Below are 26,834 nucleotides of genomic sequence, written 5' to 3'. Positions count from 1 at the left end.
ATTTTTAATGTAAAATTGTTTATAGAGTGTACTAAAATTGTACTAATGTAAATAAAACAACGTTACATTACCAAACTACTCATGTCCACTTCCAATATCTAAACTGAATGCGGTAAAAAGATATAGTATATAACTACAAAACTGAATTATTATGACTAGACAGAGTACCGTCATACGAGTATTGTACAATTATCACAACTATCATGTGAGGGCATTTCACACGTGTGAGTAGTACTCATGTTCAAAGGAAAAACAAAATCAAAAGAGGGGCTGGATAATCCTAGAGTTTTTTTTTTCTTTTTCTGTTATGCAGTGTAACGGTGCCACATGAATGACTCTCCAAGCTTGACGTAGTGGTCTGCTTTCTTTCTTTGATCTCTCTAAGGCTCTAGCAGTCTCAAATCAAAACTTCAATCTCAGCAAAAAAAAAAACAATATTACAAATGGGAGATAATAAAAGCCTAAAACCAATATCAGTCAGTCACGTTACAAACCTTGTTTGGGGTTCCCTCCGACCCCCGTTGACATCCATCCAACGTCATCCTCAAGCTAGCTCTCCTCTTTTCCTTGTGTCATTTCATCTCCACCTGCTCTTGCCTTTCTACCAGATCTCATCTATGAAAACCGCTTCTTCCTTATATATCGTCCCCTGTGTTTTGTGCTGCCCTCTTTTTTCTGTGCTCTACTCCTATATAGCTTTGAATGAAAAAAAAAAGAGTAAAATGCAAGCTGGCGGGTCTCAAGTGGAATTTGAATAAACATGCTGAGTACATGTTGGTTAGGGAGGTTTGGACCTCAAGTGACCTGCACAAAAAGAAATACTAGGCGGGTCTCGAATAGGAGGCTGATGCAATCCAATTTTTTTTTTTAAAAAAAATGATATACTGCATCCATCTGAAAGAAAATGATTTTATATGTTTTAAGTGAAACCATTGTAACTTGTAAGATTGGCTAAAATGTTTATTTATAATACTAGGTAAGTATAATTTATTATTTTAAATTGAGTACATGTTCATAATACACCCATATGGCCACTCAGGTAGAGTGTTGTTATTTTTTTAGCAATCTAGTCAAACTTAAGATATTTTGGCTTATTGATCAGGAGCGAAGCATCTAAAAGATCAATTTCTTTTTGGAACAGAGGTGGTACATATATAGTTTCCCTTTTTTCAAATTAGAAAATGTTTTGGCTTTTTCTAGAAACATTGTTTTTACTGTATATTTAGACATAATATACATTTAAGTATATAGCAAAAGCTATGTATCTTAAAAAGTCAAAAGGTCTTAATGCATTTGCCAAGTCTAAAACATTCAGTATGCAACTTATTACTAGTTGGTTGGTTAATACAGTAAAATCCCAACGACCGCCAAGAAGTAAGACAAAATAAAGGAAAGCGGGTATAGCACAAGCTATGTATCTCAAAAAGTCAAAAGGTCTTAATGCATTTGCCAAGTCTAAAACACTCAGTATGCAACTTATTACTAGTTGGTTGGTTAATACAGTAAAATCCCAACAGCCGCCAAGAAGTAAGACAAAATAAAGGAAAGCGGGGAGGAATTAAGTTTGTTATTATGAAAGCATGTTTCATGGTGGATCTATCAGCATCAGCATTATGTCGTCGTCAGTTTGTAGTGAGATTTTTAGACGGTGATGGCCAAATCGTGTGACGTTTGTCTTTTTTTTTTATTCAGGATTGCACACATACTAGTATTACGTTTTGTTCCCGCTAGGAAAATACTGTTTTGACTTTGGACTACTATATTGTTACTAGTAGCTGTCTATACACTTACAGCGAAGTTTGTGATGTGAGGCGAGGACGGCAGCTTTTCGTACTTCGCTATATCACTGTCAACGGACAGTGATAGCATTATATCACTGTCAGTTTGAGGCTAGAACCGGTAGTGATATATCACTCGTCCATTTATTATCGGTTCTAGCCATAAACCAACAATGATGTTGACTTTCACTGTCGATTTTTAGTGACCTTCAATCATTTTTTAATTTTGAAGCTTAGAATCGACAGTGAAGGATTATCACTGTCGGTTCACTATAAACCGGCACCGATGGTGCCGACAGTGAATGCCAAATCTATGGTAGTGCATGGGTCCTTTTAACGTTCTTCTTCGGTTCATGTTCCTCCCTCCCTCGTGTCGGTGTTTCGAACAAGCACCGGCAAGTAAATTTATATTGATGCGCGTTAGGTACGGATGGTGCGCTAAAGAACACAAGATTTATACTGGTTCGGGCTGAATGTCTCTACGTCTAGTCTGTTGCTGCTCGTGTTATTAGCACCGAAAATAGTTCGTAGTAGGGGGTACAAATAGTCGAGAGAGGGACTGGTCCCAAGTCTCGGATGGAAGGGTCGAAAGGATGCCAAGAGCCTGGTAGCAGCTTGACTGTGTGTGATGTGTGTTGTGTTGTCTGTCAAAAGTCCGTCCCCTTGTTGGAGGAAGCACATCCCCTTTTATAGATGAAGGGAACGGCTTTACAAGTGAGAGGGAAAGGGTGCGTATGCTACCGAGCTTTGTTGTTCACGTCTACCAAGCCTTGTTGTCCATTCCGGCGGATACCAGATAATGGTAAGCACCTATAATACTGTCGATGCCACTGTAGAATGTCAGGATGGCTACAGAGTACTGCTCCACGTAGGGTATGAACTCTGGTATAGTGGTTTTGACTTATGAGCCTCGCCCAGCCTTGCTCCGCACGCCTTCTGGTTCCTATGAGTCTCCGTCGGAGGGACGCGGGGTCAGAGTCCGAAGTAGCGCTGTGGGTAAGGCCTTTCGATCAGAGAGAGCGTCCAGAGGCCGAAGCGAGTGCTCCGATCTGGTGGACTCGAGGGGCCATGGAGCAGGCGCCGCTCCCTTGGGACCATAGCGTGGTGACAGCAGATCCGTCATTTGTGGAGGGCGCGAGTCCTTTCTTGGACCGTAGTGGTTGTCGTATGTCTACGTTGGGTTCCGTGTCTGAGGGTTGAAGGCGGCGCCTACAATACTATTCGGACTCTACAATGCCGGAGTGGCCTAAAGTACCTATCCCATCATTCCCTGGCAGTACTTTTCCTGTCGGGGCGCAGGGTATGGTCCTCGATGCCGCGGTTGACCCAAACGTCTTGTCTTACCCTGTACCTATCATCATGAGGGAGCGGGGAGAGGTCGTCAGGCGAGACAGAACCAGTCTATGGACATCGGGCGAGGCGAGGTCCGTCCTCGGACGTCAGGCGAAGTGGAGCCTAGCTTTTATCCGTCGGACGAGACCGAGCCCAGCCCTCGGGGGTCGGGTGAGGCGAAGTCTAGCCCTTAGCCCTTGGGCGAGGCGGAGCTAGCCCACGGGCGTCGGGCGAAGCGGAGTCTAGCCCTTAGCCCTCGGGTGAGGCGGAGCTGGCCCACGGGCGTCGGGCGAGGTAGAACCAAACTCCCATCATTCGGGCAAGAAACGCAGTGGCGTCCTTGTCCATCCGAGAGTTTTTAACGTTCGATGGTTATTAGTTCTATCTTCTAGGGTACCCCAGTATTAGGTCCCGACAGTAGCCCCCGAGCCCCTGGGTGATTCGAACAGAATCGCCCGGGGGGTGTTTTCGATTTTGTCAGAGTTAATTCGCCAGAGGGTGCACGCGAGCGCACCCGATGGGTGTAGCCCCCGAGCCCCCTGGTGATTCGAGTAGAGTCACCCGGGGGTAGTATCGGACCCTTCGCGGGTAAGGTTGAAAGACTTGGTTTTTCGTCAACAAGATATATTTTCTTAAGAGAATCGTGGCATTCCGTTCGCGGGGATTTTATTCAGGGCCGGCCTGGCTGGGATTCGACAGCGGATCGAGGCCCTGGTGATGCTTGCGTCCTTAAGTCCCGGTAGTTTGTGGGCCTATCCCTCATTGGGACGGCCCTTTGGCGCCGGGGCCCTAGGTGGGCCGGAGGGAAAAGCTCTGTGACCCGTGTCCCCTCGATGGGGAGAGAGTCTTGGTCCGCCTGAGGAAGGCGAACCGTCCGGCGTAATTTTTTGGGAAGAGATAGGGATCGTGTGCGCGTGTCTCATGACGTGACACGGCAGTGCGCGTGGTAGGCTCAGAGATCGAGGCAAACGATTGCCCTTCTCGCATTCGTCGCCCCTATAAAACCACGGGGTTCGCTCCTAGGGTTCTATATTTCGCCTCCTCGCCTTCGCGTCTAAATCTTCCGCCGTCAATCGCTTTAGCCTCTAGCTCCCATACTATCGCCGTTGTTAGGCTTGCATCCGCGTCATAGCCACCATCAAGCTCGCGCCCGCGTCGCAGCCGCCGTTGAGCTCGCACCCACCTTTTTTCTCGACGCCTCAATGGAGCTGTGGGGCAGATCCGGAATTACCCCTCGGTGTTTGGAGGGCCTCGTCCACCATGGCCTTCTCCGCCCATCAGCCGCTGTCGAGGGGTGGCTGCTGCCCGGTGATGAGGACCAGCCGTCATCGCCCGAAGGGTATGTCGTGTCTTTTGCTATCTTTCATGAGCGGGGATTCGTCGTACCTACGCATAGATTTCTTTGGGGGGCTATTGGATTACTACCAGGTGGAGTTGCAGCATCTTACTCCCAATGGGGTTCAACATGTGGCGGCGTTTGTTGCCCTGTGTGAGGGTTTCCTAGGGATCGATCCTCACTTTGATCTATGGCGGCACTTCTTTACCGTCAGTCTGTCGAAGAGGCGGATTGGGGGGAAGGAGGTGAGTGTGCCGATGGGATGTGCCAGCATTCATCTACGCCATACTCGGGCGAGCGGCTACCCGTTGATGCGTTTGTCGTCCTCCAACAAGGGGTGGCATTCGTAGTGGTTTTACGTCAGGGATGACGTGAATGCCCCCCTGCCGAAGTATTCAGGGCGCCTCATTGAAGAGGCCCCGGAGTCGTGAAAGTGGGGCATCCTGACCAAGGAGAAGAAGCATATCACCAATCTTCTCGTTGCCCTCCATACTCTGAAGGACCGGGGTGTGAAGGGGTCAGGGATCATTGGTGCCTACCACATGAGGAGGGTGGCACCGCTGATGGTGCGCGCGCTCCCCCTGCACCGGATGGTGCCTGGAGTGCCGTTTGAAGGGACGATGCTCGTTGATGAAGCGCTTCCTCCCTCTGAGGTGGCGCAGCGCATCAAGGAGGCGATGGAGCGTACGAAGGACTCCACCGGCGACATCCTCGATCATGTGTATCCGGTGCGGGGGCATCCCCCAATGCGGCCGGAACCGGGGTTTTTCGACTTCGTAAGCTTTCTTTCTCCGCGCTCCTCTTTTCGCTTGAATTTCTGACCCCTTGATGCTAACTTTGGGATGGCGAGACCAACCGAGGAGACTTTCTTTCAAGGAGAGTCCAGCCCCAGAGCCGAAGGACTGGGTTCTGACGGCGGCAAATTGCGCCGTGGCTGAGTGGGACAAGAGGACAAGGGAGCTCAAGAAGGAGTTGATACGGAAGAAGCTGGCATGGGACCATGGAGAGGAGGTAAGCAGTGATGACGATGACAACGATGATGAGGCAGCAGCCGGCGTGGCTTGGGGTGACCTGGAGAATGAGGACTCGCTGTCCATGCAGGGACCCCTTCCGTTCCACGCGGAGGGAAGCGAGTTCGTGAGGACGGTGGAGCTAGGCCTGCCCCTGGGTCTGGTGGGAGCTGGTGGATCCGCCATCACCCTTAGGGTGCTGTCGGGGGATGGATCTATGGCTGCCCCCGAGGTGCTGATGGAGGGGGCGGCTCCGATGCCGCGCCTCGTGAGCTGATGGAGGGGGGCGGCTCTATCGCCGCGCCCTTGGAGATAAGGGAGACGAGCCGCCCTGCCTCAGAGCAGGGGGCAGGCTTGAAGCGGTCCCGCCCACATGAGTTGGAGCGGGGGTCCAGGGGTTCGTCCCCCAAATGTACCCGTCGCCCAAAAGCGTCAGAGTATGTCATCGATTCCCCTCGTTTTTCCCTTTTTTACTGTTATGTTCCGACTTTATTTCTTTTTTCCTTTTTGTAGATTCTTGCGACGGGGCCACCCTTTGGGGCCGGTGCCCAAGAAGAGCCTTGCCCTTCAGGAGGGACGGATGGCGCTGCTCGACGTCGCTCCTATTTCGGGCAGGAGTGGCGCTGACGTTGCGGCCTTGTTGGCTGGTCCGGCGGCGTCTGCGGTGGCACCTGTGCCCTTGGTGGTTGTCGAGCAGGCGGCCGCGACCGCGACAAGCCGGGAGCAGCCAGATGCAGCCACGGTGGCATCCGAGGGGGTGGCGCATTCCGTGCCCCCGGCGACCCAAGTGACGGTGCCTGACGTGGGCCGGGCGAAGTTGGATGCAGCCGCGGTGGCGTCCGATGGAGCGACGCAGTTCACGCTGCCGGAGGCCCAGACGGAGGTGGCCATGACCACGACAAGCCTGGCAGGGTCGGACACCGCCATGGTGGCATCCGAGGGGGTGGCACAATCCGTGCCACCGGCGGACCAGGCCATGGCGCCCGGGGCAGGCCAGATGTAGGAGGACACGGTCAGAAGGTCTCCGGGCGTCGTGGTGGTGGTGGAGATGACCCGCAGGAGGCCGTCCTTAGCCTTGTTGTCGGGGGGCAGCCACTCTCCCATAAGGGGGAGCCGCCGCTCCAGTGTATGGCCACCGAGGACCCAACATCGGCTCTGTTCTCGCTCGACGATGCTGCTGAGAGCCTAGAGCAGGAAAATCTGGACATCGGGTTCTCGGCTACGTTGAATGCCTTGAATGAGGCCAGTGGTGCCTTGCACGAAATCCTCATTCCTTCTAGCCGAGTATCCGCTTGATCTTCTTGCTTGTTTTCTTCTTTCTTCACACATTTCTGTGTTTTCGTGTCTTCTGATTCCGGTCCTCTTTGTAGAATATTATTGCTCGTAGCCGGGACAAGTCCCGGTTCCTTTGTGAGCAAAAGGCAGAATGAGGCCGCCTTACCGAGGAGGCTAGGCTGCGAGGAGATGTGGGTGCGTAACTCACTGCCGCCCAGCAGCGGGAGGCCGAGGCGCGTCGAGACACGGAGGAGGCTCATGTGATGTTTGAGGACCTATCGGCGAGGGTGAAGCTGGACGAGGAGGATGCCGCCAGGCTTCGAAAGGAGAAGGACGAGCTGCTACAGAAGGACGCCATGGCCAGTGACTGGGCCAGCGAGCTCCTGGCGGAGCTAGAGACGAAGCGAGACCTCAAGCTGAAGGCTGAGGAGAGGTTCACGGCATTGCAGTAGAGGGTAGACCGGGACGCCGAGACGATCACCCGGTTGAGCGAGGAGCGGGACGAGCTACGCTGGACCAAGGAAAGACTTCTCTCGGAGTGCAGTGCAGTACATGAGGATCGTGACCGAGCCATCCGGGAGCGTGACGAGGCGTGTGGGGTGGCCAACTCCCTCCGGACAGATCTTGGAGTCACGGTGAACCGAAGGTTGGACGTTGAGAGCGTTGCTGCCAGGCTGGAGAAAGAGCTTACCGAAGGGCGAGGGATCCTCTGAACCGAGAGCGACGAGCATGACCTTCTACAAGCCGTTGTTGGGGTGGTCATCGATGCCCTGAGGGTGGAGCAACCGGTGGAAACTAGCTCGCTCGCGGCTCGTGCCGCGGGTATCATGGCGTGGGTGGGCCAACTTGAGGAGGACGCCTTTCACACCGGGATCACCCAAGCCTTTGCTGTCGCCCGTTCCCATTATGATCGGGAGATTAACCTGGAGGTAACGAGCCATGGCTTCGCGCCTGTCTATGATGACGATGAGCTGGACGAGATGGAAAAGGCAGTGGCTCCCCTCGCGCTAAACCTGGCGAACAGGTTGAAAGAAGAGGTTCTGCCTTCGCGGAAGTAGTTAGCTTGATAAACACTTATTTGTAATATATGAACAAGTGCCAGTACTTTTGTGTCCTGGAAACGGTTTTATAATTTTTGTTTCGTTTGTTTGATCTTACCTTCTTCTCTTTTTGCGATGAAAAAAGATTTAGACAATCGACCCTTCCGTTTGTTAAGACCATAGGGCCCGAGGTTTTTTAGTTGAAATTTTGATTGTGCTAGTGAGCAAAATTACCGTAGCTGTCTGGGCGTGGGCTTTTTGTGGTCTTACCAGTCTGTTCCCCCGAACCTTGCCACCAGTCTTGATGCGAAGAGGAGGTCTAATGTAATGTTTTTTTCAAAAAAAGAAAGGAGGTACACATACCTTTATCAGCCCCCAAGTGAGATCCGACCCCTTGCGGTTGCTGGGGTCGGATGTTACTAGAGACTAGAGCGAGGGAGGTGAAATTACGTTTGTATTTACTCATACCCCTTGCCTAGGACTTTGATGATCGCTGCGTGACCGTGCGTTATGAGCTTGCTAATGGGGATGTTCGGACGGAATCCGATCCCATTTGCTTCGCGGCAGGGTCGACGAAGCCCTTAGGTGGCGTTTCGTTACTCCTTGGCCTGCCTTCCAACAGATTCCCCCTCAATGGGGTTTCTATGGGCTCGGCTAGAGGCTGGATTGAACAAGAAGGTTGAGATGACCCTATTCGCCTTAATGTGGGTCGGGCAAAGGCCGTTGAGGCTCATCTGTGTTTTCTCCCCTGGCTCTTGTTTGACGCGAGGCTGCCCCGGACCCTTCGCTGGTCAGCCTTCAAACCTTGGTCTCTCGATCTTGGATCGAGCAGCTCGAGCCCCGAGCCCTTTAGGGTCTGTTAGGGGTCGACCATGTTTTCGCGTGCTACCCCATCCTCGGTTTCCATGACCGGAGGGGCTAAGTTGACGACACTTGCCTCGATGGCTTGAGTGTCGCGCTCAATGAGCTCGCTAACGGGTATGTTTGTGTGGAATTTGGATCCATCATTCACTGACGGGGTCGGCAGAGCCCTCATGTGGCATTCCACTACTTCTTAACCCACCTCCCGGCAGATGCCCGAGCCATTCGTTGGGCTCAGGTGGCCCGTTGGCCTCTCCTCAACGGAGATTCTGTGGGTCTGGCTTGAGGTTAGAATTGAACGAGAAAGGTCGAGATGTCCCTGTCCGCTTCTAAACGGGGTCGGGCGAGGCCGCTGGGGCTCATTTTTGTTTTCCTCCCCTGGCTCTGTTTGACACAAGGCGGCCTCGAGCCCTTCGTGGGCTAGCCTTCGAACCTCGGTCAGGCATTGCTCATATTGAATGAGGCGATGACCGCTTCATGGCGCGACATGAAGCGTTGAGATGCAAGGATTTGCATATGCAACGTTTGGATGTATGGATTTAGCATATAGTTTAATCGAAACAAAAGCGGGGGTCGGTAACGTTACCTTGGTGGTATGAGCTGTGGGAAGCTCCTACCAGACATGTCCGTGCTAGGTTTGGGTCCGACGTTTGCGATGAGGCCGGCGTAACCTGCATAAGTATCACTATTTTTGTTTTCGTCTCTTGGCGGCGATCCGAGCTGCCCGATTGATTTTTAAGCGATCTGTCAGCTTCCCCCCTGAAAGGGGGCTCTATAGGGACCCCTCCAAACTCCTTTTGGGAAGGCGGGAGCTAAGGCTAGTAATGTGAGGAACTGTGAATGCGATTATGTTGGTGAACAAAAAACACCGTAGCCGTCGGGGCATAGGGTCTGGTGGTTCGTCCAGTTGTATTCATCGTTTTATTCCCACACGCCGTGCTTCTGGTTTCTCAAACGTAAGGAGGGGTCGGGCTAAGAGGGTGTTTAAACAAACAAGTGCCCTCGGCAGCCCCCGAGCGATGTCCGTGCCCCTGCCGTTGCTGGGGTCGGAGGCTCGGTAAAGAATTTAACACTCAAAGTAAGTAAATAGGGGTGCTTATCTTTCAATTGGTCGTTCGTTCGTTGTTTTGCCTGGGCTGCCCGATCGACCCAGGAGGCCTGTTGGGCTACCCCTGGAGGGAGGTTCCGTCATTGGGTTGTTCCATGGTCCTACCTGGGGAAGCGGAGAGTTGCCAGGCAGCGTCCCGTTGACCAGAGCGCGTCGCGTCGTTTCCGACGCGTCCCCTCAGATTTCTTTCAGCATTGATTTCGCATTTGTATTGAATAGGGGAAGGCAGAGAGTTTTTCATCCGAACCTTTTGCCTTTCCTTAGCTGCTAAGCCCCCTCTTTAAATAGGGGGGGAGAGTTCTCGTCCCACCTCCCCGTCAGCCTCTGAGCCGCCACCTCTTCTCCTTCCTTTTCACCGAATGCATCGGCTCCTAAGTAAGAGAGGGTAATGCTAGGGAGAGAAGAACTCACAGATCTACTCATGAATCTAGAGTGTGATGTCGAGCTGGAGGTCATCCAACGTAGATGAGATGGCGCTGTTCGCCTATGTTGAGGAGGGGTCGCCGCTACTGAAGGAGGAAGGGCGCCGGAGGGTGCTGAGCATTGTCGATTTTGCCATCGTTGGTTGCGGCCTTCCTTCAGCGAGGGGCTCTTCCTACCCCGACGCTGTTGTCAGGGTTGCGGACGATGATGATGGCATAGTCCCTGGGCGTCCTGGTGGAGGCGCCGTTGTCGGGGTCATGGCTGATGACGATGGCATAGTCCCTGGGCGTCCTGACGGAGGCATCGTTGTCGGGGTTGCGACTGATGACGATGGCGTAGTCCCTGGGCGTCCCGGCGGAGGCGCCGTTGTCACCGGCATGGTGCTCGTCATTGCAGATGATGGCGCCTTCGAGGATCCCGCGAAGCGATAGGACGTCACCGATGGGGAGCAGTGTGCGGCGGCCATAGTAGACGAACTGGGCCTTGTACGTGCCTGGACGCTACCGATGGAGAGCATGGCGCGACGACCGTAGTAGTACTTGTAGCAAGGCTATGTAGGAGCTGTAATTGAATAAGTTTGTGGGGGAGCCCCCGAGTGAACAATCCTTTTTGTAAAGAAATCACTTTGTAAGTGGTGAATTTGTGCGAAAATGAATAAATTTTCATCTTTTGTTACAGCAAACAGTTTTTTCAGCTTCCTCTTTTTGTAGAAGAGGTTTCGATGCCCTCCCATGGCTCAAGTTGCAAAAAACTAGGAATGCGGAGGAATTAGTTCTGATTATGCTGGTGAGCAAAGAGGTTGTAGCCGCTAGGGCGTGGGTCTCCCGCGGTCCTACCAGTTGTACTCAGAATTTGTTCCTGAAATCTTAGTCTTTAGGACTCGTTATGAGAAGAACGGAAAACTTAGAGAAAGTTTACAAAGATAACACATGAAGTGTTTGCAAGATAAACATGCTTGTATTATTTGTAACAGCCCCCGAGTGAGGTCCGGCCCCTCGTGATTTGTAGGGGTCGGATGTCACTAAAGATCGGAGATTTGTAAAGACAAAAACTGATAAGAAAAAACATGTGTTTATTTAAGGGTAAAAACGACGTAGCTGCCCAATGTTTCAGGCGTTGGTGAAGACCTCGCCGTTGATGGTTTTCAACTTGTAGGCGCCTGGGCGGAGTACTTCCGCGATGACGTATGACCCTTCCCAGGGCAGTAGAGCTTGTGGCGGTCCTTGTTGCTCTGCACAAGGTGGAGGACGAGGTCCTCAACATTGAAGGCTCGGTCCCGCACCCGTCGGCTGTGGTACCGTCGCAACGCCTACTGGTACTTGGCCGAACGGAGGAGGGCAATGTCGCGGGCTTCATCTAGCTGATCCATGGTGTCTTGGTGGGATGCCTCAGCCCTCTGTTCGTCGTATGCTCTGATTCTTGGTGCCCCATAGTCAAGATCCGTTGGGAGAATAGCCTTCGAACCGTAGACCATGAAGAAAGGTGTGTAGCCGGTGGCCCGGCTCGGAGTTGTCCTTAGGCTCCAGAGCACCGCCAGGAGCTCGGCGACCCAGCACACGCCGAACTTGTTCAACCGGTTGAAGATCCTAGGTTTGAGGCCCTGCAGGAGCATGCCGTTTGCGCGCTTGACCTGTCCGTTCGTCTAGGGGTGCACGACGGCCGCCCAATCGATTCGGATGTGTTGTTCATCATAGAATCAAATGAATTTCCTGCCAGTAAACTACGTGTCATTGTCTGTGATGATGGAGTTTGGTACTCCAAAGCGGTGGATGATGTCGAGGAAGAATAGCACAGCTTGCTCGGATTTGATCGTGGAGATCGGTCGAGCTTCGATCCATTTCGTAAACTTGTCTATGGTGACAAGTAGGTGGGTGAAGCCCCCAGGCGCCTTTTTGAGTGGCCCAACCAGGTCGAGCCCCCAGACCACGAAGGGCCATGTGATGGGGATCATCTGGAGCACCTGGGCTAGGGGGTGAGTCTACCGAGCGTAGTACTCACACCCTTCGCAGGTGCGTACAATTTGCTCGGCATCAGCTACTGCGGTGGGCTAGTAGAAGCCCTGTCAGAATGCGTTTCCATCCAAGGTCCTCGGTGCGGCATGGTGAGCGCAGACCCTGTCATGGATGTCGCTCAGCATAAGTCTTCCCTATTTGCTGGGGATGCAGAGCTGCAGGATCCCGATGTGGCTCCGTTTGTAGAGTTCGCCTTCTACAAGAATGAAGGACTTGGCGCGACGTGTGAGCTGTCGGGCTTCCGTCTTGTCTGCCGGTAGTGTGTCGCGAAGAAGGTAGTCGAGGTAAAGCATTCTCTAGTCATTGAGAGGGTCGAGCTCTGCTGCTGGATCCTCTTCAAGCTCCATGACCTTGGGGTCAGGCGGAATAGTCGGTGGGTCAGCCCCCGGGGCCGGATCAGATAGGCCATCATCGGCCCATTCTGACCCCTCGTAGCGCACCGAGGGCTTGTGTTGATCGCTGGCGAAGACACCCGTCGACACTGGCTCTTGACCAGATGCTGCTTTTGTGAGTGCGTTGGCTGTTTCGTTGAGGCGCCTTGGGATGTGATTGAGTTCGAGGCCGTCGAATCTATCCTCCAGCCATCAGACTTCTTGGCAGTACGCCGCCATCTTGGTGTCGTGGTAGCTTGACTCCTTCATGACCTGGTCGACGACCAGCTGGGAGTCACCCCTGATGTCGAGGTGTCGGATGCCCAACTTGATGGTGATTCGTAGGCCGTTGATCAGCGCTTCGTATTCGGCGATGTTGTTTGATGAGGGGAAATGGAGCCAAACCATGTACCCCATGCGGACGCCGAGGGGTGATACGAAGACTAGTCCCGCGCCGGCGCCCTTTTTCATCAGCGATCCATTGAAGTACATTGTCCAGTACTCTTGATCGATGACTGCTGGTGGCATCTAGACCTTGGTCCACTCCGCGATGAAGTCAGCCAGCACCTAGGATTTGATCGTCGTTCGGGGGGCGTAAGTAATGCCTTGATCCATCAGATCGAGTGCCCACTTTGCGGTTCTTCCTATGGCGTCCTGGCTATGGACGACCTCGCTGAGGGGGAACGACGTCACGACTGTCACAGGGTGTGACTTGAAGTAGTGGCGTAGCTTCCTCTTGGTGATGAGGATGGTGTAGAGGAGTTTCTAGATTTGGGAGTAGCGGGTTTTGGAGTCGGATAGCACCTCGCTGATGAAATATACAGGGCGCTGCACCTTGAAGGCGTGCCCCTCTTCTTCCCGCTCTACTACTAAGGCGGCGTTGACCACTTGCGTGGTGGCCGCTATGTACAGCAGGAGGGATTCTCCATTGCTTGGAGGAACCAGGACCAGGGGTTTTGTTAGAAGTAGCTTGACCATGTCAAGCGCCTCCTAGGCCTCGGCTGTCCACTTGAAGCGGTCGGCTTTCTTCAGGAGTCGATAAAGGGGGAGTCCTCGTTCGCCGAGGCACGAAATGAATCAGCTGAGGGCGGCGAGGCACCCTGTGATCCGCTGAACCCCCTTTATGTTCTGGATCAGGCCCATCCTTGTAATGGCTAAGATTTTCTCTGGGTTGGCTTCGATGCCGTGCTCGGAGATAATGAAGCCGAGCAGCATGCCCCTTGGGACCCTGAAAACACACTTTTTGGGATTGAGTTTGATGCCATTTGCCTAGAGTTTCACAAAGGTTCGTTCAAGGTCGACGACAAGGTGGTCAGCCCATTTGGACTTAACTACGATGTCGTCGACGTAGGCCTCAATGGTCCGCCCGATGAGGTCCCCAAAGCAGTTGAGCATACAGCGCTGGTAAGTTGCCCCAACGTTTTTCAGACTGAACGGCATTGAAATGTAGCAGAACGATCCGAAGGGGGTGATAAAAGACGTCGCGAGCTGGTCGGACTCTTTCATCATGATCTGGTGGTAGCCGGAGTATGCATCAAGAAAGCAGAGGGTTTCGCACCCTGAGGTAGAATCAACTATTTGGTCTATGCGTGGCAAAGGAAACGGGTCCTTTGGGCATGCCTTGTTGAGGCCCGTGTAGTTGACACACATCCTCCATTTTCCGCTCTTCTTTCGCACAAGAACGGGATTTGCTAACCACTCTGGGTGGTGTACTTCCCTGATGAACCCAACAGCCAACAATTTTGCTATCTCTTCACCGATGGCCCTGCGCTTTTCTGCGTCAAAGCGGCATAGGCGTTGCTTCACCGGCTTGGAGCCTGGGTGGATTTTCAAGGTATGCTCGGTGACCTCCCTCGGGATGCCTGGCATATTCGAGGGTTTCCACGCAAAGATGTCTTTGTTATCACGGAGGAAGTCAACGAGTGCGCTTTCCTATTCGGAGGAGTGCGCGGTACCAATGCGTACCTTTTTAACCTCAGAGCTGCTGGGGTCCACGAGGACCTCCTTGGAGCCCTCTGCCGATTCAAATGACCCAGTTGATTTCTTCGCGTCGGGTGCTTCTTTGGCTACCACCCCCCTGAGGGTGGTGAGCTCTTCGGAGGCGACGACTGCTGTGGCGTGGCCACAGCATTCGACTTCGCACTCGTAAGCGCGGCGGAATGAGGTGCCGACGGTGATGACCCCGCAGGGACCCGGCATCTTTAGCTTGAGGTATGTATAGTTGGGGACGGCCATGAACTTCGCGTAGCATGGACGTCCTAGGATGGCGTGGAAAGTTCCGGGGAACCCTACCACATCGAAGGTGAGGGTCTCAGTCTTGTAATTGGACTGATCCCCAAAAGTGACGGGCTGATCGATCTACCCTAGTGGCACGGCCTGCCTACCAGGCACGACGCCATGGAAAGGCACTCGGATGGTGCGGATGTTCGTTCGGTCGATGTCCATCTCGTCGAGCGTCTTGGCGTACATGATGTTGAGGCCGCTGCCTCCGTCCATCAATACTTTTGTGAGTCGCTTTGGGCCGACGATCGGATCGACAACAAGCGGGTACCTTCCCGGGTGTGGGACGGCATCCGGATGGTCCGTCCGGTCGAAGGTTATGGTGGATTCTGACCACCGGAGGAAGGCAGGCGTGGCCGGTCTGGCCGTATAGACCTCGCGCCACGCGACCTTCTGGCGGCATTTGGAGTCGTAGGCCGCTGATCCTCCGAAGATCATGAGGGCGCCGTTCGGTGTTGGGAAGGCGTCGTCCTTCTCCTCGGCGTCGTCTGTGGTGGGGGCAGGTAAGTTCCCCTGCTCCCCTTTGTTGAGGCCTCCGGACAAGTATTTGCGCTTGAGGCCACAATCCTTGTATAGATGCTTGGCCAGGAAAGCATGGTTTGGGCATGGCCCCTCGGGCATTTTCTCAAAGTGGTTCGGAGTGCCCTCCGTGGGCTTCTGGCCAACCTTGCGGTTGGCAGCGGCCACGAGCGAGTTGTCGCGCCGTTGCTTCTTATTCTTTCTTTTGGCTGGACGGTTGGAGGCGCCTTCACCGGCATCCTCGTCTCGCCTCGCCTTGCCGTCGGAACGATCGAAGATGGCTCCGACCGCCTCCTCTCCTAAGGCGTGGCTGGTGGCGATGTCTAGGAGTTCCTTGGTGGTCCATGGGCCCCTGCGCCCCAGCTTGTGAACCAAAGACTCGCATGTTGTCCTAGATAGGAAGTCTCCTATCACGTCGGCGTCGGCGACGTTAGGGAGCTCATTGCACTACCGGGAGAAGCGCCAGATGTACCCGTGGAGGGTTTCATCGGCCTTCTAGCGGCAGTTCTTGAGGTCTCATGGGTTTCCAGGGCGTTTGTACGTGCCCTGGAAGTTCCCCACAAAGATCTTCATTAGATCCGCCCAACTTTGAATGGTGTTGGATGGTAGGTGCTCCAACCACGCTCGTGCCGAATCGGCCAAGAATAGCAGGAGATTGCGAATAATGAAATCGTCATCACTCGCACCACCGGCTTGACAGGCAAGCTGATAGTCTTCGAGCCAAAGCCTGGGGTTTGTTTCCCTAGAATATTTAGGGATATTGGTAGGCGGTCGGTACCTTGGTGGGAAAGCAGTGTTGAGAATGTTTCGGCCGAAGGCCTGAGGGCCTGGCAGGCCGGGGCTCGGGCTCCGATCCTCGCCGCTGTCGTAGCGTCCACTGTGTCGAGGATGATAGCCACGGCGGGCTCCTTCCCTTGCGTCGCCGTGGGTGCGCCTGCGGGCGTCGATGGTGCTGCGCACGTCTCGGTTGTGGCCGAGACGTTGATGTACCAGGACAGCGGTGTGCTGCCTGCCACCTGGCGGTGTCTGGTGAACGGACGCATCCTTGATGGGCCGCACTGAGGGCGTGCGCTAGCTGGCGTCGGGCTTGCATCACCGAGACAACGAGCTTTCCGCCTGCTGCGCCGCCGCACGCTCGAGCAACGTGCGAATTTCTCGGCGGGCTTGGCGATCCTCGGACATCGTGGCCTCTGGGAGGCCGTGAAGCAAGGCCATCGTAGCGGCGATGTTCTGGCTCGCCCGAGCGAAGTGAGGGACGGTCTCGTCGTCGGTGAGGATCCTCTGGTGTACAGTGTGGGCCGTGGCGCGTGCACGCCCACCGTCTTTGTGGCGTTCGATCTCGCGATTGATGTCCGCATACTCCTGCACGAGCCCTTGTCCGGCCTCATCGATCTCTAGCTTCCGGGCTCTCAGCTGCTCCATCCTCAAGCGAGATGGGGCCGCTATCTCCCCTTCGAACCTGCCGCCAGGGTTGCTTGTTGGGGTAGCCTCCTCCCTGGAGACGCTTTCAATGCGCCCCTCGGGGGTTTGCGCCATGAAGCATTCCCGGGAAGGGTGATGGCTCCCCCTGTTGCAGTCAGAGCTAGAGGACGATCTTGGCTTCTCCGTGAGGAGCTCGTGGAGAGTCTCCATGTCGTGTTCAATTGCCCCCACGAACTCGCTGTCCGTGGGCGGCTGAACCATGTGTAGTGCCAAAAGGTGGCCAGCGGTCGCCACGGTGTTGCGGAGACCGAACGGAAACACTGTCGGGGCGCTCCGCACATGGTGTTTCAGAGAGAGGGTGATGCGGCGCGGGGCCTCCCTGGACGACTGGGGTCCAAGGGAGACGCCGGGCTAGCCCTCAAGCCTTCGGTGGCTGAAGTTGATGGAAGGGAGAGACTGGACGGCCGCGTGGGCCAGCGCCAGCTCTCCTCCTAGTGTGAAGATGAAATCTAGGTCACCAAAACGCACGTGTGCGCCTGGGACCCAGCTGATTGTGTGGTTAGCCATCCGAGGCTTGATTTGGAACGCGCAAAGTTCCCCTACCTGGCGCGCCAACTATCGGTGTTTCGAATAAGCACCGGCAAGTAAATTTATATTGATGCGCGTTAGGCCCGGATGGTGCGCTAAAGGACACAAGATTTATACTGGTTCGGGCTGAATGTCCCTACGTCCAGTCTGTTGCTGCTCGTGTTATTAGCACCAAAAATGGTTCGTAGTAGGGGGTACAAAAGGTCAAGAGAGAGACTGGTCCCAAGTCTTTGATGGAAGGGTAAAAAGGATGCCAAGAGCCTAGTAGCAGCTTGACTATGTGTGATGTGTGTTGTGTTGTCTGTCAAAAGTCCGTCCCCTTGTTGGAGGAAGCACATCCCCTTTTATAGATGAAGGAGACGGCTTTACAAGTGAGAGGGAAAGGGTGCGTATGCTACCGAGCCTTATTGTTCACGTCTACCAAGCCTTGTTGTCCATTCTGGCGGATACCAGATAATGGTAAGTGCCTACAATATTATCGATGCACTGTAGAATGTCAGGATGGCTATAGAGTACTGCTCCACATAGGGTATGGACTCTGGTATAGTGGTTTTGACTTATGAGCCTTGCCCAGCCATGCTCCGCATGCCTTCTGGTTCCTATGAGTCTCCGTCGGAGGGACGCGGGGTTAGAGTCTGAAGTAGCGCTATGGGCAAGGCCTTTCGATCGGAGAGGGTGTCCGAAGGCCGAAGCGAGTGCTCCGATCTGGTGGACTCGAGGGGCCGTGGAGCGGGCGCCGCTCCCTTGGGACCATAGCGTGGTGACAGCAGATCCATCATTTGTGGAGGGCGCGAGTCCTTTCCTGGACCGTAGTGGTTGTCGTATATCTACGTCGGGTTCCGTGTATGAGGGCTGAAGGCGGCACCTACAATACTGTTCGGACTCTGCAATGCCGGAGTGGGCTAAAGTACCTATCCCGTCGTTCCCTGGCAGTACTTTTCTTGCCGAGGCGTAGGGTATGGTCCTCGATGCCGCGGTTGACCCGAACGTCTTGTCTTACCCTGTACCTATCATCATGATGGAGCAGGGAGAGGTCGTCAGGCGAGACGGAACCAGTCTTTGGACATCGGGCGAGGCGAGGTCCGTCCTCGAACGTCGGGCGAGGTAGAGCCTAGCTTTTATCCGTCGGGCGAGACCGAGCCCAGCCCTCGAGGGTCGGGTGAGGCGAAGTCTAGCCCTTAGCCCTTGGGCGAGGTGGAGCTGGCCCACGGGCATCGGGCGAAGCGGAGTCTAGCCCTTAGCCCTCGGGCGAGGCGGAGCTAGCCCACGGGCGTCGGGCGAGGCGGAACCAAACTCCCGTCATTCGGGCAAGAAACGCAGTGGCCTCCTTGTCCGTCCGAGAGTTTTTAACATTCGATGGTTATTAGTTCCACCTCCTGGGGTACCCCGATATTAGGTCCCCGACACCTCGCTTTCGAGCTCCTTTTGGAACGTGAGATTTTTTCTATATTACTATGTTTTTTAATAAACTCTGTGAAATCTCTATACAATTTCTTGTGACATTCCTGTGTTTTAAAGACGCTCTGAGTTTTTAGCGATAGAATCATATCATCACCATCATCAGATCGGTCACCTTGACCTACCTTGTGAGAGTAAGGTCGGTGCGAGGAAGATAGGCAAGAGAGCCGTGCCGTTGTATCTGTATTCTATTACTAGGAGTACACAAGTCTGTTTGGATGCCTAGCCGTCACTCACCATAGCATAGGTATGGCGGCACCATCGCCACACCTGTGTGGCAAGTGAAGACAGGGAACCGAACACCCACTACATTCCGAGTTGGAGATGTGCATTGTCGTGAGATGAGCATCATCCTCAGTCTCTGGCATAGATGGCCAACGGGCCGTCCTGACCCGGCACGACACGGCCTGTGCCAGCACGGCTCGGTAGCCAATGGGTCGACATGGCACGCCGTGCCTCCCGGGCCGTGGCTCACAGGGCCACGGGCCTGGCCTTCGGCCTAGGCACGACCCTATGGGCCGATTTCCGTGCTGGGCCAGCCCGAGAAGCACGGCCATTTTCACAGGCCGTGCTAGCCCGAGGCCCACTGAGCAGCCGCGTGGGGAGGCGAGGAGGAGGTGGCCACCGGGGCTGGGAGCGGCGGAGCTCTGGATCTCGGGGGCAGGAGCTGCGCAGGCGGCGCCCTCCCTCAAGCGATGGAGAGGATGAGATGAAGAGGGGGTGAGCGAGATGGAGAGGAGAGAAAACAAGGAAGGGAGGGAGTCACCGGATTTGCCCGCCCGCCCGCTCCTAGCCGCGTGCCGCCGAGGGAGAGGGAGGGAGTCAGGGACGGGGAGGAGGCGTCGAGGCAAGGGTGGGGAGCTGGATCCGTGGTGGAGAAGACCCAGCGCGGCGGAGATCCAGCGCCGCCGCGGAGGCGAGGGATGGTGAGGAGGACGACGGGCGTCGCAAATCTGGTGGAGGCGGGATCGAGGAAGAAGGCAGCGCGAGGCGGGAGATGGAAGTGGCCGCCGCCCGCCGGCGAGCTTGTCTTGGCATCGGATCTACGTCGGGGCGGAGCTCGGGGCTGGCGCGCTCGCTCCCGCAGTGGCGTCGCTCGAGGAGAGGGAAGGGCAGGGGGCGTCGGCATCCGCGCTCGGCCGTCGGTGCTGCAAGGAGAGGAGAGGTCGCGCGAGGGAAAAGGAGGGGGCGTCCGCGGCGCCGGCGCTAGGGTTCGAGGTGAGGCGTGAGGGAGAGGCGGAGAGCCGCCGCGGCGTGCCCGCTTATATATGAGGGGGGGAGGCGGGCCGGGGACGACGGGGAGCGCGTGGGGCCATGGGGAGGGGAGGAGAAGTGAGGAGGGGGAGGCGGCAGGCTAGGCCGCTAGCGGGCCTCATGTACTGTAGCAGGCCATGCCGTGCCGGCCCACGTGTCTGGGGCCGGGTCATGCTTGGGCCAGGCCAAAAAAACAGGCCTTGGGCCAGGCCGACAGGCTCGGGCTGTATGACCAACTATAGTCTCTGGTGTCCCCAACTCTCCATGGCTGTCTACCTCTCTCTTGCATTATTCTCTAGTGCCCCCATCGGCATATGAATCACCGTACGTTGGTCACAATTCATGCGATGCAATGGCGAGGAGTGTGCGTGTGGGGCTTGACCCCTTGAGCACGTACCACAGTGTGTATAACCACGCTGGTGGGTGCTTAGAGTTTGTTCCGCGGTCGCCCGCATGCTGGGTGGTGGTTTGCTGGCCCCTGCATGGGACCCTGCTGCTGCGATGCGAGCGATTGCAGTGCACTCATGCAGCACGCTGTCAGTGTCTGCTAGCTGGTACGTACGTGGACCTGCCTGCCTGACCCCGTTCACTAGTACATACTCCACGTGAGTGACGGTGTGCCCATTGCTGATGGCTGTATGTAGCGCGTGTGTGCAAAGGGAAGGGGTTCGTGAAAAGAAAAGGCAAGCAGCAGGCTACACCGCATAGGAGGGGCTTTGTGGTGATCCTGCAGGTGCTGGTTCATGTGCATGCATGCTTCCATTTGCAGGCCATGCCAATGCATGGAGAGGCACGCATCGATGATGTGCATGCATGTTTCCCGATTTCTTTTTGCTATTGCATGGGAAACACCAACTCCAAATAAAGAGGGAGGGAGGGAGACGAGACGGATGGGCGAAAAATATTGGATGGATAGAAGATCCTGACTTGGACTAGTAGGGGTACTAGTGCATGCATGTCTGTTCTTGCACATGCTCTATGGTTTGTTAATTTGATGGCTTACGAAAGGATCATGTTTGGCTCATAAGCCAGGATTAAAAGGACCGTTGGCTGATTTACCGTGAGAGAAAAATAGTAGTCATTGACTAAAAAAGTACGGTTTATAAGCCAACGTACTGTTGACAACGCGTGCTTTAATGCGTTAGGACGACCGTGCATGCTCTACTGTACTCTGGAGTTCTTGTGACACTACTGTCTACTGCGCCATCTTGAATATTCAGACCGCCTGCTGTGAGCGCTGATGGCTGTGGAGATTATTAATTATACCATACCACTTGTTAGGGCACTCAGGCCTTGTTCAGATTGCAAATTTTTGCAATCTGGACACTGTAGCACGTTTCGTTTGTATTTGACAAACTTTGTCCGATCATGGATTAACTAGGCTCAAAAGATTCGTCTCGTAATTTACAACCAAACTGTGCAATTAGTTATTTTTTTAACCTACATTTAATGCTCCATGCATGCGTCCAAAAATTGATGTGATGGAGAGAGAGTGAAAAAACTTGGAATTTGGAGATGATCTAAACAAGGCCTCACAATGCAGACTCTACCATAGAGTCTAAGTTATTTATTACCTCGAAAATATCATAGACTTGGAGTCTAAATAAGACTTGGAGTCTAGTTTTTTCTCTCTCTCTTCAATAAATAGACTGCCACATCAGCAAAGTATAATAAATAGACTTAGACTCGATAGTAGAGTCTACATTGTGAGTGCCCTTAGAGGCCTCTCTGCTACTACATCCATCCTTACAAACCATGAAATTCTGTGTTTGAATTAAGTCAAACTTCCTAAGTTTAACTAAATTTTATAGCAAAAAAAATATCATTTATATCTAGGACTCTAACTATTAATATAAAAATACACTCCATATATAGAATCTAATAATCTAATCGAAAAAAATTTAATCATAATATCATAAAATATTATATTTTTTTGTATGGATCCTGTCAAGCGGCCTGTTCGCTGGTTGGGGCTGGGACTGGTTTGGGCTGACTGGTGCTGATTTTTTGTGAGAGAAAAACACTGTTGGCTAGCTGGTTTTGGCTGGCTGAAACCAACCAGCGAACAGGCTGAAACTTAAAACTGCTTGACTGCAGGGACTGGAAGCAAGGCTCTCGACCAGTCAGACATGATGACGATGATATATAATAACCGGTAGAGGTAGGAATCAGTCCAGATGGACAAAGGTGTGTGGACTAAGGACGCGTTTGGCGCTGCTCCTCACCTCGGGTACTGTAGCAGGAGCCGTTTCGAAAATCGAGACGCAAAATGAACTGAAAAGAAGCTGAAAAGAGGAGGAGCCGGCGAAGCCACGATTTCGAGCTCCACCGGCTCCGTGCTACAGTGCATGAACAGTACCGGAGCCGGAGCCCCCCGGAGCTCCTCCAAACAGGTGCTAAGTTTCCATAGGTAACTATGCAGGGACCTGATCGAGAGAAGTACAGTACGTGTTCACATTCTGATTTCTGAACTATTAGAACCGGCCGTAGAATAAGATTAAAAACTACCTACTCTGGGTCCCATTGCCGGTGTTGACCAATTCGATCGATGATGCTGCGTGAGCTGGAAAGGAAGAAACAACCAGCGCAAGAGCGCTTGGGTCAAACACAGACAGGACACAGCATCGAGCTTTGTTGGTGAGATTCTACTAGCCTTTCTGGTGAGTGAGCATGCATGCATTTTGACCTGTGTTCCATCATTTCCCATGACCACGAGAGGTGGTCGACACGGCGCTCGAGAGTACTACTAGCAGGCAGCTCAACCAGGGCCAGGCGAGGCCAGTTCATTGGGAATCCTGGTTTACGAACGTGCCGTGCCGTGCAAAAGTGGCTCGGATGTCCACGACTCCTCAACACTTGCACTTTTCCGGTCAGTACGCTACTGTGCTGAAATAGGAAACTCAACGGCGACACGTGACCCTGTTTCTATTCTAGATGCGTGTGCCGGTGTGCGGTCCAGTAACATTTTACTTCCTCCGTGAAAGAAAAACAACTTAAATCAGTCAAACAGTTTTAAATTAATTAGATTTTTAGGAAATAGTTCTAAAATCTATATATCTAAAAACATTTATTTTAAAATATAGTTCGTCACTAATCTAATAATGTGCCGGTGTGCGTCGTTCCGGTGACATTTTACTCGCTCCGTAAAAGGAAAACAATTTAAATCAGTCAAACATTTTTAAATTTATGATATTTATGGAAAAACAGTACTAATATTTATATCTCTAAATAATTTCATTATAAAATATAGTTTATTATTAATATAATAATACTTATTATGCATCATAACTATCGCTAGTATTCTCTTCTATGTATTTGGTTAGTTAAAGTTGAAGATTACTTGACTTCTAGACATGCTATAGTTGCTTTCTTTTATTGGACATAGGGAGTAGATTTTACCCATTAAAAGAGAAATGAAGTGCTTGGGCCCGTTTGGCATTCTCTGGTTTCGGCTCCGGCTCCAATTGAATCCCTATCAAACGGTCATCCAAGAAACGGATTTGTCAAAGAAGTTCGAAGGAGCTGTGGAGCCGTTTTCTCTTTTAGCGCCGTGCCAACCTGTGAAATATATGTTGGCTTTGACTCCGATTGAATCCCTGTCAAACGGACATCCAAGAAAACGACTTTGGTAAATAAGTTTGAAGGAGCCGGCCAAGCCGCTTTCTCTATTAGCACCGTGCAGACATATCAAATATATGTTGGCTCTAGCTCCAATTGAATCCCTGTCAAACGGTACCCCCGTTCGCTTCGCTAAAAAAACAAGCCGAAACACTATTCCGGCTGATTTGTTGTGAGAGAAAAACACTGTTCCGGCTGAAAAAACAAGCTGAAAAAGACGGGATATAAGAGAAACGAACAGGGCTATGTGTTGGTGCAATGACCAGACCAGCAAGCAGTTGCTTGAGGAACCTGTAGTCTTCTAATAAACATGAGCAACATTATGAAGGATCCGGTAATGGTAAGGAGAAAAGAGGAAACAACGAATGCATAAAGGAAGGTATAAGATGCCTTAAAATTTAAATTACAAGAGAGCCCAAGAAATAAAAAAGAAGAAGAAGAAGAGGCTTGAACAATGATAGGAGTGAAAAAAAGAAAAATAGGAGAGTTCTTTGAGCAAGGAATTGGTCCATGACAGGTTTATGAAGATTGTACAAATGGATACAACGGGTGGCATCAATAGAGGAAAATTTCAACCAACAAAACAAACAAAGTTGTTTTTCACAAAATATCTTCAAGTTAAAAGATTACTAAATGTTATAATGAAAAGAAAAACTAACTACCCATGCTATTTGCGTGATGCTTCTTCTTTTCTTGTATTAGAAGACACATGAATGTATTGATGATAGTACTTCACTAAGGATTCATATACTGATATAATTTGAATAATTACTGTTCGATATTTACGAGGTTCATTTTATGAACCTGTAATATATATATTTTTGAAACGGAGGGAGTACTGATCTGGTCGAAGCGGGGAGCTTATCTTTATATGGTTAACATTTTGAACAAGAAACGTGCGTGGTTGCCAATGCATGAAGATGTGGATGCGGTGGCGGCGGATAAGAAATGAAAGGCGTGCAGTGGATACACGCGCTGTAGGATACAAAGAAGTAGTAGACGGGCAAATGCGATGCAACAATGAGTACTCACAGCTAGCTGCAGAGCAAGCATGCATGCATGGTACAAAGCTACGAAACAAACCAGTAGATACACTGCATTCATGTCCAGTACCGGCGGTAGTATTTGTTTGGCACGCATGCTAGCTGCGGCGTTGTAGTAGTAGGATCGATCGATCCCAAGTGAAAATTCTGAATGCATGCATGCATTTTTGGCATTTTTGCATATAGATACTGCATGCGCTATATTTTGGCATTTCTGCAGCAGCAGTACGGTAGCAGCTAGCTATATATACTACTAAATCCGTCCTAAATTATAAGATATTTTGACTTTTCTACCCGTAATGTTACTATGTATCTAGACATAATGTATATCTATATGCATAACAAATATAATATATTTAGAAAAGCCAAAACATCTTTAATTTAAAACGGAGGGAGTACTGCTTACCTCTGCAGACGCAAGGATCCATGCATCGGCGACCGCATCGTCGTCCCTTTCCTTTCCCCCTCGATCGATTACTCTCTTTTTCGTATTCTTGTAGTTGCAGGTGCTCGTCACTTTGCAAGCTTGTGTTCGGTGGAAGATAGCAGCTGCTAGCTAGCTAGCTTTAGCTCTGCATGCATATGGTATACTACAGCATGGCAAATTGGCAATGCATGGCAGTGGCAGTGACCGGAGTGGGGGCAACTGACGACGAGCGAGCGAGTTTGCAGCATACAGACATCAGTATATAATCCTGCAGAAGCACAATGCACTGCAAGTCTGCAAGTATATAAGGCTGCTAGCTGCTGCTGCTGCTGCTGGCACTCCGGCGTACTCACGTGCATCTAATTAGGGCCTTGTTTAGATCACTCCAAAATTCCAAGTTTTTTCACTCTCTCTCCATCACATCAATTTTTAGCCGCTTGCATGGAGTATTAAATGTAGGTAAAAAAATAACTAATTACACAGTTTAGTTGAAAATCACGAGATGAATCTTTTGAGCCTAGTTGGTTCAGGATTGGACAATATTTACCAAATAAGACGAAAGTGGTACTATTCATCAGGTTGAAAAAACTTTCAATCTAAACGAGGCCTAGGTGTCGTTTATAATAGCCGTGCATTCACGTGACGTGACTATACGATCGATCAGTGCTCCAGTGGTCCGCGCATGGCCATACAACCGGGTGCATTCTCCTTCAACTTCAGCTCTCCTGATACTAGCGTCACGTACAAGCAAGCCAAGCCGATGAAGAGATTACATCCAGTACTATCGAATAGAATAGAAGGTGATGAGACGAACCACTAGTATAGAAATCTTAACGAAGGCCGACGAAAATGCTTAATGGAGGCGGGCATTGCAACCATCTCAATCAAAGGTCACGGTTAATCGTGACATGTGGTTGCCCTGCCCGCCACGGTTAATTGTTTAATGGAGGCGGACGTCTTAGGGCAACCGCCTCCGTTAATGATGATTAACGGAGATGGTTGCCCTAAGGTGACCGTCTCCGTTAAACAATTAACCGAGGCGGTCTCTATAATGGCCCCGTTCGCTGGTCTGAAACTCGGCTGAAAATCTATAATGGCCCCGTTCCGGCTGAATTGTTGTGAGAGAAAAACACTGTTCCGATTGAAAAAAGAAGCCGAACAAGCCGAATATGGGGTAAGCCGAACAGGGCCAATGTGACCGCCACAGATAAAGATTTAATGGTGGTGGTTTGTTGTTACTTGCCTGCCTCCGTTAATATTTTCCTATTATAACAAAATAGCCTCGGCAATTTGATTTGAATTCTATTTTCACAGACCAAACACATATAAAAGCAGAATCAAGACATATATAAACACATATTACGCATATCGAGCACAAACATATAACACATTCATTGGTGTCCTCCATCGTCAACCAACAACATTCAAAGTTATTACACATGCATGATGTCAAATGTTTACATGCGAAACTAAAATCACCACGCTATCAACTTTTGTCGGAAAAGAGGTCTGGCAACAAGTAATCCATCATTTCTAACTTGGTGCTCCAGTTTCTGATCTTCTCGAACTTCGAATCAAGCGCTAACTCGCTTTCCTTGTTGAAGAACGGTCGCCCTTCATGCGCGCACTCTGTGACAAACTTACATATGTCTGCTACTGTTTGTCTGAAGTTTTGGTCG

At 51.9% G+C, this 26,834-nt stretch overlaps 1 long non-coding RNA gene across 1 annotated transcript; it reads right to left on the bottom strand.

Annotated features, from left to right (window-relative positions):
* Positions 1–174: 174 nt before the first annotated feature.
* Positions 175–23,756, bottom strand: LOC136506637 (uncharacterized). The gene is made up of 4 exons (XR_010771682.1): positions 23,626–23,756; positions 23,467–23,539; positions 495–696; positions 175–408 (listed from the first exon to the last, which is right to left on the bottom strand). It is a non-coding gene; the product is annotated as an uncharacterized lncRNA (long non-coding RNA).
* Positions 23,757–26,834: the final 3,078 nt, after the last annotated feature.

This window comes from Miscanthus floridulus, chromosome 15, assembly GCF_019320115.1.
Source record: "Miscanthus floridulus cultivar M001 chromosome 15, ASM1932011v1, whole genome shotgun sequence".
NCBI classification, from domain to species: Eukaryota; Viridiplantae; Streptophyta; class Magnoliopsida; order Poales; family Poaceae; genus Miscanthus; species Miscanthus floridulus.
The sequence above is the reverse complement of the archived record's forward strand: the minus strand, read 5'-3'. Positions and strand labels throughout refer to the sequence as shown.